This window comes from Molossus molossus, unplaced genomic scaffold (assembly GCF_014108415.1).
Source record: "Molossus molossus isolate mMolMol1 unplaced genomic scaffold, mMolMol1.p scaffold_m16_p_17, whole genome shotgun sequence".
Lineage (NCBI taxonomy): Eukaryota > Metazoa > Chordata > Mammalia > Chiroptera > Molossidae > Molossus > Molossus molossus.
The window spans coordinates 38,029,538-38,048,863 of NW_023425352.1; the positions used below are offsets into that span (position 1 = coordinate 38,029,538).

Consider the following 19,326-nt stretch of genomic DNA (forward strand, 5'->3'; position numbering starts at 1 on the left):
TGATTCTCAGTCAGGGAACATGCCTAGGTTATGGGTTCAGTCCCCAGTCGGGGCATGTATTTCTCTCTCATATCGGTGTTTCTCTCTCTCTCTCTCTCTCTCTCTCTCTCTCTCTCTCTCTCTCTCTCTCTCTTTCAACATATCCTTGGGTAAAGATTAATAATAATAATGATATCATGATAAATAATTTGAAAGATGAATGGGAAAATAGATCTATTGTGATACGATTGTAATTAGCTAATTATTAATAATAGGAAGAAGCAAAGGGAAGGCCAGACATATAGTCATGTTCCTTGCAAAAGATTGAGGGAAAGGAATTGGACAAAGGGAAGATAAATGTGTGCCCAGTAAAGTTGGGGGGTTCTAGGGAAGGGGCCTACCTGTCAGTCACACCAGGGTAGAGGCCATTGGCCAGAATGGGCATGGCCACCACAGGTCCTTGAAGGTTTGGGATACTTAACCCCTAAACACAGGAGTTTGCCCTCTTATGCTCTCTTGGTTTCCCTTGTTGCTGTTGGCCTGTTGTGCTTGACTCCCTGCTTCCAGGCTCTTTTTCTCCCGCTACACTCAATTTTCCCACGGGTTACACACAGTGGACTTATGGACGGCAACTAGCTGATGTACTGGACTTGTTTCCAACATGGAGAGGAAACGCTGGAACTGCCTTTGCTTCTAGCTTTACTGAAACCCCAGCTATACTTCTTCTATGACTGGACTAAGGGAAATGGGACTTTAGAAAAATAGGGATTTAATTTCACACAAGTAAAGATCTCTCATTCTCCCGTGAGAGTCTCAGAAAATTATTTTTCTTTGAATATCGTAAGAAGTCATCCCCTGCAACACGCACTGAGGAAGAGCAACCCCACTTCCATCGATATCAAATGGATAAAGTTAGAAGAAGCAGATCTCACTAAGAGAAAAATATAGCAAAGGACAGAAAGTATAGTCTTTACCAGTGAAACTTGTGTGAAGAGGCCCAACATATTTGAATGCAGAAACCAACAGAGGTTGCTGGAGTAGAAAAACTAGCACAATATGAATGCAGTGTTTTGGAAGGCTGCAACTTCATTACACCACTATCTGATGCTATTTCGGTAAAGCTGGACCCTCTGCAGTGTCATCCTTTTGTTTGAGGAGGAATAGAAGGAGTACTTCTTATTCCTATTTCACCTTTAACTTCTCACTTTTTATTCATACATCCTCCTTTTACAATCTTAGGGAATAACAAACCTAAACATCCAGTCCCTCTCATGAGTAATGTAACCGTACTTACTTATAAATGAGGCAGACACATGTCAAACTGTGTAAAAGCTACAGGTACTGGCAGTTTTATGAAAATGAGCTTAATGTAGGTCAAAGGTGGCTTAGAGGTCAAGTCTCACCAGAGCACTGAGATCTGAAAATTGTTATCTGAGAAATGTATAAGTGATACACCTCACTCCGTGCTTCAGATTCCAGGAGAAATGGGAGAATGCGTACATTAAGTAAAGAAATGTCAAAATTCAATCTCCAGAAGAGGGGGTGGTGGGGGAGAGATAAACCACAGAACTTATATGCATGTATGCATGAACAGTGGACATGGACAACAAACTGGGGAAAGGGCAGGGAGGGAGGGGGAGGGGGGAATCAGCAAAAGGAGAAACATCTGTAACAAAAATGAATTAATAAAAAAAAAAGAAATGTCAAAATTAAAACCATAATAAAGAATTGAAAATATTTTTCCATAAAATGAATGGGAATGACTAGAGAAGATGGGTAATTTCAAAGCTTTAAAGAGTAGTTATAGGATGTGTATCTGTGTGTGGATGCCTCTTAAATATATTTTGTTTTTTTAATCAGAGAAAGAAACAAAAACATTCTTGAAAAAAAAGTTACCCCTTTATTTTCATTATACTTTTAAATAGCAGAATCTAGTTTTCTTAAAGCCAGTATTTACACTCTAGTCATTATTCTTACCACTAAGTATCTTGTGGCACATTTTAAGATTCTTCTCCAGTGTGTCCTAAACGTATTAACAAAGTGATATTCTAAGAATCTAAGCAGGACTGACAAAAAATTACCTGAGTGATTAATTACCCTATCCCACAGATCACTTTTGATACCCAAGTCATTCAATTTTCATAAAAGTTTGAAATAAATTAAAAGTTGGATTCTTCACAAGAAAAGTAATACAGTGAATTTTCAGATGTGTTCTGACTCCTCTGGTTTTTCCACCCTTTCAAAGCTGTCCACTCTGGTCAAGTTGGCCACAAGTAGAAGTTGATGCACAGTGACACCATCATTAGCATTCTCATCAGGCCTTCTTCATTCCAACATAAACATTCACAATACAAGACATTATCTAAAGCCTTTCCCTTGAAAGGGAAAGTAACCAATTATACAGGAGTAGGGTCCTCAAAGGATCCAGTTTGCTGGTTCATGGAGTATTACAAGCCTCTTCACATCTCTACATATTAGTCTACCCAAAAAACTTAAAGACTAAAAAGAGTAATTGATACATAATGCCAAACAAAGTAATACAAATAAAACAGTTCTATGTTGTTTATGAAAATTTGACATAAAAGGAAATGTTCACAACACATTTATTCAAGAAAATTTATTTATTTTTATCCTCACCCGAGGACATTTTTTTTTGTTGTTGTTCAGATAGAGTGGGAGGGGGAGAGAGAGAGAAACATCGACGTGAAAGGGACACATAGAGTGGTTGCCACCCACATGACCCAACCAGGGCCGGGGACAAACTGCAACCGAGGTACATGCCCTTAGCGGGAACCGAACCCAGATCTCTCTGGACCGCAGGCCAATGCTCTACCCGCTGAGCCAAACCGGCCAGGGCTATTCAATAAAATTTAAACAACAAATATTTTTCAATTAATTTTACTCATTTAATATGTATTGAGAACCTACTACTTCCTTGGCCCTGTTCTACCAGTTTGGAATTCATTCGAGAAGTAAACCATCTATAAGGAAAGTACATTTTGTCACCTAGAACCATGCTTTTTTCCCCCATTTTGCCAAAAGTCAGGTTTTAAATTCTAACAAAAATAATTTATTATGTCCCTTGAAAGTACTGTATTTAAATAACATTTGCAGATTCATCAAGCAGCGAAAGAATAAACAAAATAGAAACCTGCATAGTTTAGTATTTTATAATAGAAATTTGTTCTATCAGTTTCCAGAAAATATGACTTCTTGGTATATAAAAAAGTGTTATGTTAGATGTGAATTTTTATTATTATATTTTCTAATTCTCTTTTGATATGCTTAGTAAAGAGTTAGTTCTTCTTAAATCTTCTTCTAGAATGAAGATAACATGAAAAACAAACCAATGCCATAAGGTCTGACCCAGATCAATATGTTATACATTAAATATCTTATTTGATTTGTGCTCAAAATCTATAATATTTCTAAAGCTTTTTTGTTGTTGTTAGGAATAGTACATTTTCAAAATATATTATAATTTTCATTAAATTTACTGACTTCTCAAAACTTCCTTTCAAGATGTAATGAGCTGCACACCCATCTATGCATTGAGTGAAAAAAAATTAGAAAATTGTCACTGAAGCATATCCTTGACATTTGAAAATAATTAGGCTTTCTTTTATCTATTCATCAGGATTTTTATAATAAATAACAATTCTACTATTTTCCCTATTTTCTTGCTCTATTGTACATGAGGATATGTTGTAAATATTAAAGTTCTACCTTATTTCTATTAATTTTAAAAAGTGTGTTTTAAACAGCAATTTTTTATTTTTGTAAAGTTGACTCCCATTATTTTATTTTCTTGTTTGCTATTTTCTGTTTGCCTGGAATTCTTCTCAGATGAATACTGATGTTTTCCTCATCAGGAGTCTTTTATAATCTTAGGAACCCAACTTAACCTTTGGGTATCGGCTATCTTTTTTTACAAAATTTATTTTTGCCTATTTTTCTTGTTCTGAGGCTAATCATGACATGATGTTTTAAGGACTGAGGATGAGAAAGCATGTTTATAGGTATATCCTGTTGTTTTTGTATTCGTGAAATTCTGATGAGGTTAATATCACTAATTTCCACACCATTAGTTTCATTAACAGATATTAATTCCATCTTAATCTAAATGTTAAATAAAGAGGAACTTGGGATTTAATTTTATTTAAGATAATGAAGTCTCTCCACATTTAGAGTAGGGATGACGTACACACATCGATTCTGGCTACAGATGGACTCTAGACAGCATAAAATGTCTAAGATTTAAACTGTACCTAGAGTTTTTCTTCCTAGATGCTTCACATAAGGGGAGAACTGGGAACTGAACTATTGTTAATGATAAGAATTTTTTAATTGTTCATGATGGTGATGCTAATGAGAGAGAGAAACAGAGAGACAGAGTGACAGAAATAACTTCTAAACCCAATGAAAGTTGAAGGTTACTGCTATGATACTATAATGTAAGGGTTATTGACAGAAACTCTAATAACATGTGAGATGGTTGAAACTGACCAATGGACCTATCCTAAACTTTTCCTATAAAATTTGAAGATTGTTATTCTGTCTCAAAGGGACTTTATGTTTATTAAATTTATTAAAGCAGAACTTATCAAGGTAGTAAAAAATATAAATCCACTAAGCTAAAAGTATAATTACCACAAGGCAGCCTGAAAAATACATATTTTAGGACGTGACCAAGTACACACTTGGTATAACTCAAATATGCTCACCTGAAAGCAAGAGTAACCCTCCCTCACCCCTCTCTGTCTCACACATACACACAAGTCATTCAAGAAGTACACATCAAATCTTTCATTATTTCTTGTGCCTCGGTATTTCTGGATTATTGAAATTAATTGGACACATTTAAAGTACAAATTCCTAATTTATTTAATTTGTAATAACAGCACTGTAGTGTTACATCATTTTAATGTACACACTGAAACATATTTGGATAAAATAATGTGATATCTAAGATTTTCTTCAAATAATGGGGGAGAGAAGGATAAGGAAATCCTATAGGTGAACCAAGAATACTCATGATTTGATAATTGAATAGTGAGTTTATGACACTCTTCTCTGTTTTTGTATATATTTAAAAATTTCTACATTAAAAAAATTAAATATAAATTCTTTGGCTCCATCATGGACATTGAATCAAAATCCCCTAGGGTTAAAGCCTTAAATTTTCAGGTCTCATCCAAAGTATGTGGAAACAGAGTTTTGAGGATTATAAATGTATATTAACAAGCCCATTGCATGAGTCTGGTTATCTAGTTAAAATGCTAACTGTATCCAGAATATGTCTTTCATTATTCCTTTATGTAAATGACTTTCTAAGAGTATTTCTTTAGGAATCGACATAAATATAGTCCACTATCTGAGGATGGTTTTCTGGGAAACAGACTCTTAAACAGTATGGATGTAGGGAATTTATAGGGGAATAAACCTGTAAAGGTATATAGGAAGTAGGATTAGGCAGAAAAAAGTGTTGAAGAGGAACAATCCAGGTAGATACAACAAAAACATAGAAGACCTCAAGGTAGTAGCTTCGAGAGTTTTCTTGCATTCAGGTCAGATAACTGGGCTTTTGTACATTTACTTTGGTCCCATTGACAAGCCACTGGATGTGACTGCTCCCAGGGATGGAACATGAGGTTGGGTTGAGTAAAGTTGCTCTCTATGAACAAGGGGTAATTGAGGGACTTGATATTTCCATTGGCCACTGGCAGTTTTAGCATCTGGGGAAGGAGGTAGTTGGGAAGGGAGGATTAATTGCCTCAACCTTGAAGGGATGCACTTAGGTGATGCTTCATAGCATTCACCATATACAAAAGGGCTAAACTATTTTTACTGTAATTCTTTCTGATTTTTCTTCATTTTTCCTTATACACCTTTTCAGATCAACACAGAAATGCTGCAATGGCCATTACAACAACCACATTGTACTTTTTGCTGTGCCTAAATTAAATATTATCACTCTTAGGAATAACATAAAACCAATATTTTATAATTTTCTTCAAAATAAATGCAACATACTTTTTGTCATAGCAACAGGAATACCTGTAACTGCTCAGATGATGGCAAGTAGCAGTCTACATTCACAAAGGATTCTCTGTGTAGATTATATCAAGATGATATTTACTTATTTAGATACATTCACCCTACTCCCTATTCATCTATTCCCTAGAAATGTAGTATTGGTCATTTTACTTCAAGAGAGGAAATTTCAGTCAGTAACTTATGTTGGACCCTTATCCATTAAAAATGTCATATACAAAGAAAATGTAGTATATATAAAGGATGTGTGATATATACTTTAGTTGTGTTACTCTAGACTCTGAATTCTAATGATTGCTTTGTGATCATATAGTTTATATAACATCCCTAACATACAGTAGGCATTCAACCAACCAGTTGGCTCTTTGTAGGAGCCCAGACAACCCTTAGGGAGAATTATACAACTTCATTTCAAATGTTTTAATTTCATCTTAAAATTTCTTTTAAAGGTGAAAAGTAAACATTTTTTCACCTGTTTAAAGTTAATTCAGTTCCATACAGGTAATAAGAAAAAGAAAAAAAGAATAGAATAATGAACTGGAATTAGCTTTTAGATATAGTCCCCACTCCAAGTATGAAGTTATCAGGGGGAAGTTGCTTTAAGAAATGGTGCTATCCTTGGCTCAGAGCTGCTCCCACCACCCGGCAGTATAGACAAGGACAATTACTATTCTAAGTTACTGAGGTCAGTTTCCTGCCATCGTGCCAAACTGAATCTCTGTATGTATTTTCTTTCCCCAAGAAAACAAAATGCCTCTATATTTCTACAGACCAAGAAAAAGCAAACAAAAAATACCCTGCAAACAAATTAATGTATATGTTCTAGAATGTTTTAGTAATCACCATTAAAAACATTGTTTTTAGAAAAACTATTCCATATTCTAAACGACTATTAAAAACCAATGTTTGGGCACAATTATTTGAAAGTAGATGCTCTCTTACTCTCTTTGTCCCCCTGTGAAAATGTATTGCTATTTTATAGTAAAAATAATTAGAACTCAAAAATGTAGACGAACACGTTAAAGTCATATCACACATTCTTTATAAGTAAGATACTTTGCAATGTATACAACAAAACATAATTTATAAGGACCTAATGTAAGTCATCAATCTGATATATACTGTCTGTAGTATAAAATTGTTTCTGAACACAGAACATATTTATAACCTAAGACTACAATCCCAGAAGTTCCCTATTTCTGACAATACATTACAAAGCAATCAGACTGAGAAATAAGCATTCTGAGGAGGAAGTAATGTTCAAAATAACTCGAACTCACTGCATGCATGCCATGTGGATAAATGAAAACTCTTTATATGACCCTCAAATCATATGAAAGAGACACTTCTTGGCAGAGACATATTTAAATCATCCTACATTTCCTCCTTTTCCTCTTATGAAAAAATGTCACCCCTAAAAATATATTTTTTAGGAAGACTGTTTTCTTCATTCAGTATGTCTTCAGGTAAGTTGTCTGCCAATATTTTATTGATTGGGGGTTTAGTATTGTTTAGGTATTTATTACAACTCTTTGACATTATAAGTATAAATGTTTATAGTACCTACAATAATTAGTCCTTGATTACCTTGACATAAAAGGATTTTGTCAATTTCACTAAAATAAAAAAAAAAAAAACATTTATCTTGTTTTAACCTATATCACTGTCTCAACTTAAGTCATCATTGTTGCCACAAAACAGCAATGAGCTTCAAAGAAATATCACTGAAAATATAACAGAGCTAGTATACATTTTATTTGCCTTTCTATAACTATTGAAAACAAATAAAACCACTCTATTAATCTGTATGAATTTGTTTTCCTTTAGAGAAAATCAACATTAAGGGGAGTTGTTAGGAAATGTCTCTTTGAAGATGTGTTATTTGCCTGGCCCATGTGGCTCAGTGGTTGAGCGTCAACCCATGCACCAAAAGGTTGTTGGTTCGATTCCCAGTCAGGCACATGCCCAGATTGTGGGCCAAACCTCCCCGCATGCAGGAAATGGCCAATTGATGTTCTCTCTCATCAATGTTTCTATGTCTCTCTCTCTTTCCCTTCCTCTCTGTCTAAAATCAATAACGAAAAAAAAAAGATGTGATATTTTTGCTGAAACTTAGTTGTAATGTATGAGACCGTGTCTAAAACTAGAAAGTCTGACAAAAGTGTTTTACTACAAAGTGAACAGCAAAAGCTGGGCATGAGAAGAAACTCAGAAGTTCCAAGCAACAAGAAAAAGTCCTGGCACGAAAGAAGAAAATAGGCAGGAGTTAAATCTTGTGTGGCCTTGTAAGCCATACTCTGCTATTGGGATTATTTTCACCTTAATCAGAAGCCACTGGAGTATTTTAAGCAGGAAAATAACTTGAACTGATTTATGCTTTTAAAAGATTCCTCTGACTGCTGTGTGAAGAATGGGCTTGGGGACCAATAGTGGAAGCAGGGACAGAAGGTGACAGTGGCTTATATAAGATTTCCGCTAAATGTCTTGAAGGCATCAAGAACTAACCTAATTTGGGAAGTAAATAGAGTAGTTGCTTGGCCCACGGTCTATTTATTCCCGTTCTCTGAATATCTTTGCTGACGATGTTAGTAAGCAAATCAAATTGGTTTAGAGCTTTCATTATAGAAAAATAATATGCTTTTAGAAAAAGCTTTACCCAAAAGCCAAGATTTGCCAAAACGCCAACTCTGCATACTATAGATTCTAAACAAATGAAACTATATGTAAATAACTTTACAAATTGTATTTATCATGTTTCCTAGCATTATTTAATTAATTATTTTTGTGGTGACCTCACTGAGTTGAACTCACATTTTATTTTCATCTTTTGGCCATACATAAGCCCCAACATGGTTTAAACTAATAAAAAATAAGATTATGTTCTTCAGTATTAATTTTAATCAAGAAAAACTAAACAAAGAAATATGTAACATAAAATTGATTTTGCTAACAAGAAAATATATCAAATAAAAATATAGTCCTTACAGAAGAATACATTTTATGTAGGCCTTTTTTTTTTAACATAGGGACACTTTTTCAAGTAATACTTTATGCAGAATTTCAAAGTACAAAGTAGATAAATAAATGTAAGTGCATTTATACAAAGACATACTATGCAATTATTTTAAAGGGTAAGATATCTATATATGCATGGTAATAAAAAATTCAATTTATTCTAAATAAGTATATCTTTACTGAGCATTCTACATTTGAGGCACTGTTCTAGAGTTTGTAGATAAGGTTGCAAAAAAGATAGGTTTCTTGTTAGTAGGGTGTTTATATTTCACAGAATGTATACAGACATTAACCAATTATACAAATGTGCATAAAAGAAATTTCCATATAGCTAACTGAACTGCGTACAATAAAACAAGGTCACATATTACTGAATTCATTGGGAATGAATAGATGGGTGGTCAAATAAGACTTCTCTAAAGAGGTGACATTGTGTAGAAATCAAATAAAGAAGCCAGCCACACAAAAAAATGTCAGAAGAGAGCATTCCAGAAAGTAGCACATAAGGTCATATGCCCTCAGCTAAAATAGCATGTTAAAAGACAGAAAGAAGGCCCGACTAGTGTGGCTAGTGGTTGAGCATTGACCCATGCACCAAGAGGTCGCTGGTTCGATTTCTGGCCAGGGCACATGCCCAGGTTGTGGGTCAAATCTCCAATGCGGGGTATGCAAGAGGCAGCCAATTGATGTTCTCTATCATCCATGTTTCTGTCTCTCTCTCTCCCTTCTTCTTTCTCTAAAATCAATAAAGAAAAAAATATTTTAAAAAAAGGACAGAAATAAGGTCAGGGAACAGGTGAGAGAAGTAGGGATGAGGTCAGTATCTTTGTTTATTTGAGCTGCTACAATGCAATACCATAAACTGGTAGCTTATAAACAACACAGATTTATCCCTCACAGTTCTGAAGGCTGGGAATTCCAAGAGCAAGGTACTAGCATATTCAGTGTCTGGTGAGGGCCCACTTTCTGGTTCATAGATGGCAATCTCACTGTGTCCTTACATGGTGCAAGGGAGGAAGGGTCTCTCTGGAATCTTTTTTACAAGGGCACTAATCTCATTTGTGAGCATTCTCCTCTCTCATGACCTAAAGACTACTCAAGGGCCCCACTTCCAAATATCATTACATTGGGGATTATATTTCATCATATAAATTTGGGGGTGACACAAACTTAAATCTATAGGAGTCAATGATAAAGGACCATGTAGGGCCATATAGGATGTTATAGGAAGATAATAAACTTGAAGTAGGGAAGTGACATGATCTGATGTCAAATTTTCAATACCATTCCAATGAGATTTCAACTAGAATGACAAACAGCTATTGCAGGACTCCAGGCAATAATCTGTGATTGTTTAATTATATATTTATATATTTGCCTTACTATTGGGGTTTTCAGCATCCATTTTCCCTTTACAGTATCTTGATTTTCTTAGAAAACTTTTCTTTGCCCATTAAACACAGTTTTGCCAGAGGATCTGTATCAGAGTTGTCCAGAAAAACAAAACCAAAACCAATAGAATATGTGTATGTGTGTATTTCTATATTTTTATATATATCTATCATCTAGCTAGCTAGCTACCATCTATCTATCAAGATGGAGATGTTGAAAGAGATTTATATTAAAGAACCGGTTCATGCTGCAACTGTGGAAAATGGAAAGTCCAGAAATTTCAGGGTAAGTTGGTAGGCTGAAGAACCAAGGGAAAAAAACTCATGTTACAGTTCAAGACTGGCTGGAAGAATTCTCTCTTCTTTGGGGAACGTCAGTCAATTTTCATAAGGTTTTCAACTGATTGGATGAGGCCCATCAACATTATGAAAGATAATTTGCCTTACTCAGTCTACTAATTTAAATTGTATTCATGTCTTCAGAATACCTTCACAGCAACATCCAAAAGTGTTTGCTCAAATATTTGGGTACCACGGACCAGCAAATCTGACACATAAAATTAACCATCACAGCCTCTTTATGTCCTCTAGTCAAAGAATGAGCATGGGATTCAAGCTAGGTCAACTAGATATTTTCTCCCTTGAGTGTGCCCTTAAGTAGAGGGAAGAAGAAGTATATTCTATCCCTCCAGTCACATCCAGACCACAAGAACCTGCCTTTCCCCACACCACACAGAGTTCTCCAGTCTTCAATGATTAATCCCTTTAAACCAGTTACCATTAGCCCAGTGCACATCTACCAGTTCATTTTTATGTAGGCCAAAGTCATTTATTTGTTTGAAAAAAAAAAAACATAACCTAAAAACTGTAATTGTTTCGAGCAGCCTTCAGATATTTGAAAAGATAAGCATCACATTAATAAGCAGCTCAAATAGACATGTTATCCTGGAGTTTGGGCTTTAAGGATTGAAGGTTTCCAGTATTCCATATGTATACTTTTAAAAACTATTTTCTGTATAATTTATTATTAGTAGCCAATACTTATTTTAATTAAAGTAAATAATAAAAAAATAAAGTAAATAGTAAAAAACAAACAAACAACTTTCTAAATTAGCAAGTGGGACCAAAGCAGAATTTTAAATGTTATTGGGAGTGGACATCTTAGCTTTATCTGCAGTGGAAGTCCCGGAGGCAACTCTGGAGAACTGGAGGTTTTGTGGGACAATTTGAAAATTTTATTGATAGCCACTGTTTTTGACTTTATAAAATAAGAAAGAGACCAGGATACTTGCTTCCCTGGAGGACATTTAAATTTTGATTCATTGATATATTTTTGGCTCACAGTATTGCCTTGTGGCATTTTACACCAGCTGCCTTTTCCCAAAGCAATAATATATTGCATAATTAATTCAGCACAAGCAGTGACTATGCTAAATCTGTTTATTAAAAAATAGGGCCTTTACTGTTCTTCTCAGTAAAGGTATTGCATTCTTTTACAGGACCAAAGTCATACTGAATTAATTAGGACTAGCACAGTCAGAATAAATTAGGCTATCACAACATAGATCTCAATTAAAAGTAGCTAGATATTCAATTACTAATTTGAATTAGCTACTAACTCCCATGAGTTTCTGAGTAAAAACCCAGCCAGATGAAGAAATTCCATTGGCAATGATAATAATAGCAATACCCAATGTTAAATTCTTAGTTTTTGCTAGAAACAAGTGTGTTACCTGAATTTTTTCTTGTACTCATGAAAATCCCATATATTAGATATTTTTCTCCCCATTTTATAGATGACAAACTCAAATTGAGGTTTAGTGACATTAAACAACATTCACAACATCACACAGGTTTCAACTTGGACTTGGACTTCTTATACATTACCCTATAACATGATAGTAAACATCTTTGAAGATTTTTCTACACAATTTAGTAAATCATCAGGGAGTTTCAGAATAAATGTTTATGTAAAGTTATAAATATCAAGTCCAAGTTGAATCACTGCCTTTCTCTTTATGTGTATTTCATAGAAAAACACATCTAAAGTTAATTTAAAATGATATTTTGAAAAACAATTATTTTGAAAAACTAATAATGTTCAAAAAGAGTTGGATTTCAAGCTTATTACTTAGCAGAATAGTGACTTTGTTCCTTTAACTAATATTAATAAATTCAATTCCTCCTATTGTATTTCATTATTTAATTGTTCCACAAAAAAAGAAAATATCTTCATATTATCTATAGATGTAAATTTTATCTAGTTGAGCCTATTCAAACTAAATTTTGACCAGAGATAGAAAGAATAAATGATCTGTTTTCTCTACTATACTGTAACACAATTTCAAACTCTAAGCAATGCTTGCTGAATTATAGTTTTTATTGATTTTCTTGGTGTTTAGCTAGTGTTTTCCCAACTTGGATCTGAACTTTCTTTGACCATTTACCGTTGGTAGCATGTGAGTATGATTTTTGGTGAGAGGAAAAATAGCAGACAATGAATTTTTTACTGTAGTTATATTATTTATCATTTTTTTTAACCTAGAGAAAAATCTTCTCTTTAAAGAATTACAGGCAATTTTAGAGTTGCCGACTGTTTTGTTCTTCATCCATCACATTGCTGACCCAAAAGGAGCTCCATAGTATACATTTTGAAAAGAACTGGCTTAAACACTAAAGGAGGATGTAATTTAATATTTGGAACACTGTGGAAAAGAAGGCATTGTGAACAATGTGCTGGCGCAATAATTATAAACTGGGATTCTATATGGCAACTGGGAAATATGTTTACTTCATCTAGACTACCTGTCAGACTCCTACTTGAAGGGTATCTTTGACTAGACAATGATTAAGTATGTCATTCTATTCTTATTTGAAAACACTAAAGTGTATTAAAATTATATATATCTTGGCTAATATTTAGGTAATATATAATAACAATAAACATATTTTGTTATATATAAGTAATAAAATTAATAACATGAATATAAATAATATACAACATATTATTTATTATATATAAAAATATGTGTGCAATATTTTCATATGCAATCAGGAGTCATGCTTATTCATCTTTGTATCCAGGATCTCAGTGCACAATATGTATTTCTTGAAATTTTAAACAATGGCCCGGCCTGTGTGGCTCAGTGGTTGAGCATCAACCCATGCACCAGGAGGTTGTCGGTTCAATTCCCAGTTGGGGCACATGCCCAGGTTATGGGCCAGATCCCCTGTGGGGGGCATGCAGGAGGTGACCAATCAATGTTCTCTCTCATTGATGTTTCTATCTCTCCCTATCCTTTCCTCTCTACCCCCCCCCAAAAAAAAAGAAAAAAAAATAATCAATGGTTTAATTCAATTCAACATATATTGAGCATTTATTATGTGACATGGATGGGTTTTCATTAGGATATAATGACAAATAGAAAATTTAAAACATATTTCTAGTGAACAGGAAATGAGGGTTTCAGTACTTATAGCAGGAATAAATGAGGACAAAGAGAAAAACTTAATTTGGAAAACCTATATTTTCAGATTAATCAAGTTGAAATGAATAACAAATATTGTAATATGTGAAAGTGGAGAAAAGGGAGGGTAATTTTTAGAGAAGTTCAAGTACATACATACAAAGTTCTGTGTTTCAAGACAAGGTGTATTATACAAGTTAAAGAGATGACATTATAAAGTGGTCAGACTTAAAATTACTTCGAATGATACACTAAATGCTTTGAGACTTATATGGTATATGATAAAAATATTGAAGTTTTTTTAGAAATTTTAATCAGTTAGTAATCAGATCAGAATTGTGTTTCAAAAAAAATAATAACCGCCTTCAGTAAGGTGATGTTTGAAGATAGAAGAGACCAGAGGCTTGGGTCCAGAGTTCAGAGTATACCCTTAAATGGATATTTTAGCAGTGAAAATAGTCACACACCATATTTGTGTGACATTTTCTTATCAGTGCAGAAAGTGTTTATGGAAATTGATTGAGTTTGGGGTAGTGGGTCATTGAAGTCTAGTTCCAAATCATCAATGACCCCCAAAGCAACAAGAGGTAACATGAGAATAGTCATGGATGCATTAGAATGTATTAGAAAAGATAATGAGGCCTTTCTGGGAAATACAGTTAAAAATATCTAGAAATAGTAAAAAATATAAACTTGGTATTCAGGAGGGATTTCAAATTAGAAAACACATCTGGAACATACATTTCATCCCTATTGGGAGAAAAATAAAACTCATTCATGTAGGTTTGATAAATCCTAGTGAAAACTATAGTTTATTAAAAAGCTTCAAAAAACAGAAATCTGAATTTATCCCTAAAATTTATAAATAAATAGATAAATAAATACAATCCAAGAGAGAAATTTGGTTTAAAAAAAAGTCATAGATGATTTAAGAGGAGAAACCTGGGGCCATCAAAGGGAGGGAAAGAACCTGTCATTTAATAAAAGACAAGAGAGGAGGAGTTCCCAGATTGTAACACACTTAATGAGTATGATCCAAGAGGTAATTATGTTGTACATCACTGCAAATCATCACCTCTCTTGTAATAACTGAGAAAGCTCCCCCGGATAGAGAAAGCACTGTAAATAAAGCAGAAGCGCTATGTTTGACAGTTTCATGAAAAATGGACTTCTTTATGACAACACTAGAGTGGAGGTGTTTTTGGCTGAATGGTCCTGTTATCCAACCAAAGGCTTTAAACCAGGACTGGAGAAGAACTATTAGAATGTAGATCCTAGGTGCTAAACAACCTGTTTGGTAGGCAGTGGAAATAGTGAAAACTGCATGGACAATAAATAAAGGAAGGCATATACAGTAAACACAGATAATGTATTAATATTATCATATTAATATTGGGGTGTTTCTATTCAGGGACAAATAACTGCCAAAAAAAAACAAAAAAAACAAAAAAATACAAAAAAAACAAAACAGCCAACCAACCAACCAACCAACCACCCAAACAGTTATACAACTGTTCAATTCTGATAAAAAGTGTAACGATTTACTGTGCCTTTGGGCTTCACTAGAAAATGGAGAAAATAGAGCTGTGGATTCTACACATCACCAAATTCTACAGAATTTTGTCACAATACTAGAATAATTCAACTATATAGGAATAACATCAACTCAAAGAGAACCAGAAAGTTATAATATAAACAATATATTAGAAGGATTTTATCTTATTCCAGTTGTCAAGCCTCCTCAGTAAGCATGGAATATAACATACATTAGTGTCTAACAGATACTTATTAAATAAGTAAATAATAATTAGCAAAGGACTACAAATTGCTTTTTAGTACCCCTGAAACACCAGCTGGTACAATACTAATCTTAGTGTTTATGAATACATTAATGTTTCTAAAGATAATTATCTGTAGTAGAAAAACATACAAAACCCTTATAAATTTATCTCTAAACACATGATTATTTGCATTTCAATTAATAATAGATTTTATTTTTATTATATCCTGATTCCTGAGTTAAACACTGTACTAGACTACCTTTTAAAGTTTTTTTGAGGTCATAAATTCTGCAAGCATTTTAGTAAAATTTAGACTGGTTTCTCAAGTCAAAAATACCACTGAGGTAATTGAAGGAAAATTTCACAGTGAAGGTGAGCAGATGTCAAAGCTTCAAAATTTGAAGCATTAATTCAGGAAAGGATCAGCAAATATGTAATTAGAGTCATCATGTCCTGTTTAGCTGACATAAATGGTAGGTCTCTCACTCTAAATAGCAAGATCATACTTATTGAAATTTCCAGCAATTGTAGCAAAATATGTAAAGGAAAGTAAAAGAAAAGAAAAGAAAATGAAAAGAAAAGAAAAGAAACGAAAAAGGAAGAAAGAAAGGACAGAAATAAACACAACAATTTGAACCTGAAACTCAAAAACCAGCTCCACTTCTTAAACTCTAGTAATCAGAGGGGGTCCAAGATAGCATGAGGGAGAGCCCATGGAAACCTGACACCAGTACTATGACTGATTTTATTTTCCAAAGATTTCCACAATTAAATTTCCTTCCCCATATAACTTCTTACAATGTAGTTGAGACACTCTTCCCATCTGGCGGGCAGGGGTATATAATTGTATTTCTTGAATTTGGAAGAGGTTTGATTACAGCAGAAGTAACAAAGCAAATTGCAAGGCTACTTCATGAAAGTTCTGCTCAATTCTCTTGAGAAGTCTGTTCTTGGAACCCAGCCCTCTACTGTGAGGGAACTCAAACAGCCTAGGAGAGGCCCTATGGAGTAGAAATTAAGTCTCGAGTTCAAGCCCTGGCTGAGCTTGAGCCAACAACCAGAATCAACTAACCACTCTGAAAGTGGGACCCAGCTCTTCGTCAAGGTGCCGCAGCTGATTCTGTGTGGAGCAGAAATAAGGCGTTCCTTTCAAGTCTGCCAAAAGTGCAGCTCTGTGAGCAAATTTAAAAATTCTTGTTTGGCCCTGGCCGGTTTGGCTCAGCAGTTAGAGCGTCGGCCTGCGGACCTGAGAGACCCGGGTTCGGTTCCCGCTAAGGGCATGTACCTCGGTTGCAGTTTGTCCCCGGCCCTGGTCGGTAGTGCGGGTGGCAGCCACTCGATGTGTCCCTTTCACATCGATGTTTCTCTCTCTCTCTCTCTGTTCCTCTCTCTCCCTCCCACTCTACCTGAACAAAAAATGGAAAAGTGTCCTCGGGTGAGGATAAAAAAAAAAAAAAAAATTCTTGTTTGAAGTCATTGAGTTTTGGTGGTTTGTTATGCAGCAACAAGTAATCAGAATGACTGCCTAATTTTGCAAGTACACATATTTACATTCTCTCTACATGGCAATAAAAATATACCCTTTAATGGATAAATGTTTACCATAATTATATAAATATGTAAAATTAAAATCCTCTTTGTTTCCCAGCATGTTAAAGAATAGGCCCATCTGTCAAAATGATGAGGAAGCATCAAAGTTGATTATTTTGGAATTTATAGCATACCATTTAATTCAAGATACATGATTTTAAAAGAAAATACTTGTCACTTGTTAGTTGCAAGGTCAGGGAACATTACTTAAACTTTGCACCTCAGAAATCTCATCTGTAAAATGACCATAATAATGGTAACTATGCACATGGAGATTTCAGTTAATACTTTTGTGATGTTTAGCATAATGTATGATGAACTTAACATTCTCTGTTACCCCAAATCTGGAGCACGGCCTTGTCTCTAGCATGTAACTATAACAGAGAAGCTTAATCTATATCTGGAAGAAAAAGAAAGGGGAAGCTCAAAGACCCTTTACAAAATCAACCCACTCTGCTTCCCAAGCAGCAACCCCTGTCTTCTTTTGCTTCTTTCAATACATCAAGTCCTATTAGACAGACAGACTCATCATTGATTTTAGTCATTATATCAGTATGCCCCTTCTGGGTATAGCAGCTATATAAATTAACTCAGAAAACTTAAAATATTACTTTTCTCGAGATTTCAATGCAGACTTTCAAAGAAAAGTTTGGTGTTTACCATTACTTGTAGTCTTCTTAGTGGTATTCAACAAAATAATATCATGACATATAACTTTAGGTAGTCTAGAAATACTTGTCGGGACAAATTCCACTTAAGCTTTTTTGGTCTGCAAAAGTATCCATTTAGCTGAAAAATTATATTTTCTTTATTTAATACACATCATAATATTAATTCTATTTTTCCCTCCAGCTTTTTTTGTTCATATATGTTCTAATTAACAAGTAATCATTTATGCCAGTAGACACAAAAATAATCCTCAAGTGTTTAAACTCTACTTCAAGTAAAACCACAAAGTCAATAAATATAATATTGGATAAGACCTCTTTGAAGTAGGTAGAATACAATGTAATTTACATTTAGGAGACAAATTTTGATTTATTCTTTAAAAATCTTTAATACAGCTTGGGCAGTGTGGCTCAGTGGTTGAGCACTGACTCATGTACCAAGAGGGTGCCAGTTTGATTCCTGGTCGGGGTACATGCCCAGGTTATAGGCCCGATCCCCAGTGGGGGGCATGCAGGAGGCAGCCAATCTATGCTCTCTCTCTTCAATGTTTTTATCTCTCTCTCTCTTTATCTCTCTCTAAAATCAATAAAGAAAAAAAATTTAGAAAAAAAAATCTCTTATACAGAGAGGATCCCCCAAAGCACAGTTCTTGCATGTCTTAGAAAAAAATCAAATAACAAATTCTAAATTACGAGCCACGTTACTAACCCAGAAAACTTAATGCTTTCCAGAACAAATGAAAAAGCAGTAGTGAAACATTTGAATATTCTAAAAGAGAATTCATAGTTGTTTATTTGTTTTTTACTTCTAAACAGGAATTAATATTTTAGCCTAAGCAGGATATATACGCACCTTATAATTTTTATTCTTATGTACAATTATTTATCATCCAGGGAGATCCAAATTGTGAATTCCAAGCTGACAGCAATTTATAGTTCCATTAGAATTTTAAAAATGAGATGCGGAATAGAATCAAGTATAGAAAACGTATTCATACCTTACCTTTCTGCTTCTTTAAAATACATATTTAAGGGATAAATATTTGCATTCAGGATTCATTCGCTTCCATCTCCAAATAGCCAAGAATATAATCTCCAATAACATTTCAGAACTTTAAAAGGCTAAAGAATATCCTGTTGACCTGTGTGTCCTCTGATTTAGGACAGCATGCTTACGTGTGAATTTAAGAAAATGCTGGTGTTATTTCTCAGAGTTTCACAGAACATATTGGGAATTGAACACTATTATGATTTATAGGTGGAAAGAATGAAACAATCAATGTAAAATGGACTGTTGCATTATACTATACTTTATACTTTGTAAATGATATAATTATGTATTGTGACAAAAAACTTTCTCATAGTCTCCAGAACTGGTCTT

The 19,326-nt window shown here is 34.2% G+C and overlaps 1 protein-coding gene across 2 annotated transcripts in view; it reads right to left on the reverse strand.

Moving 5' to 3' along the window:
* The window catches only part of PCDH15 (protocadherin related 15), a 737,327-nt gene that overhangs the window by 372,155 nt on the left and 345,846 nt on the right, over positions 1–19,326 (reverse strand). The window lies entirely within an intron of this gene.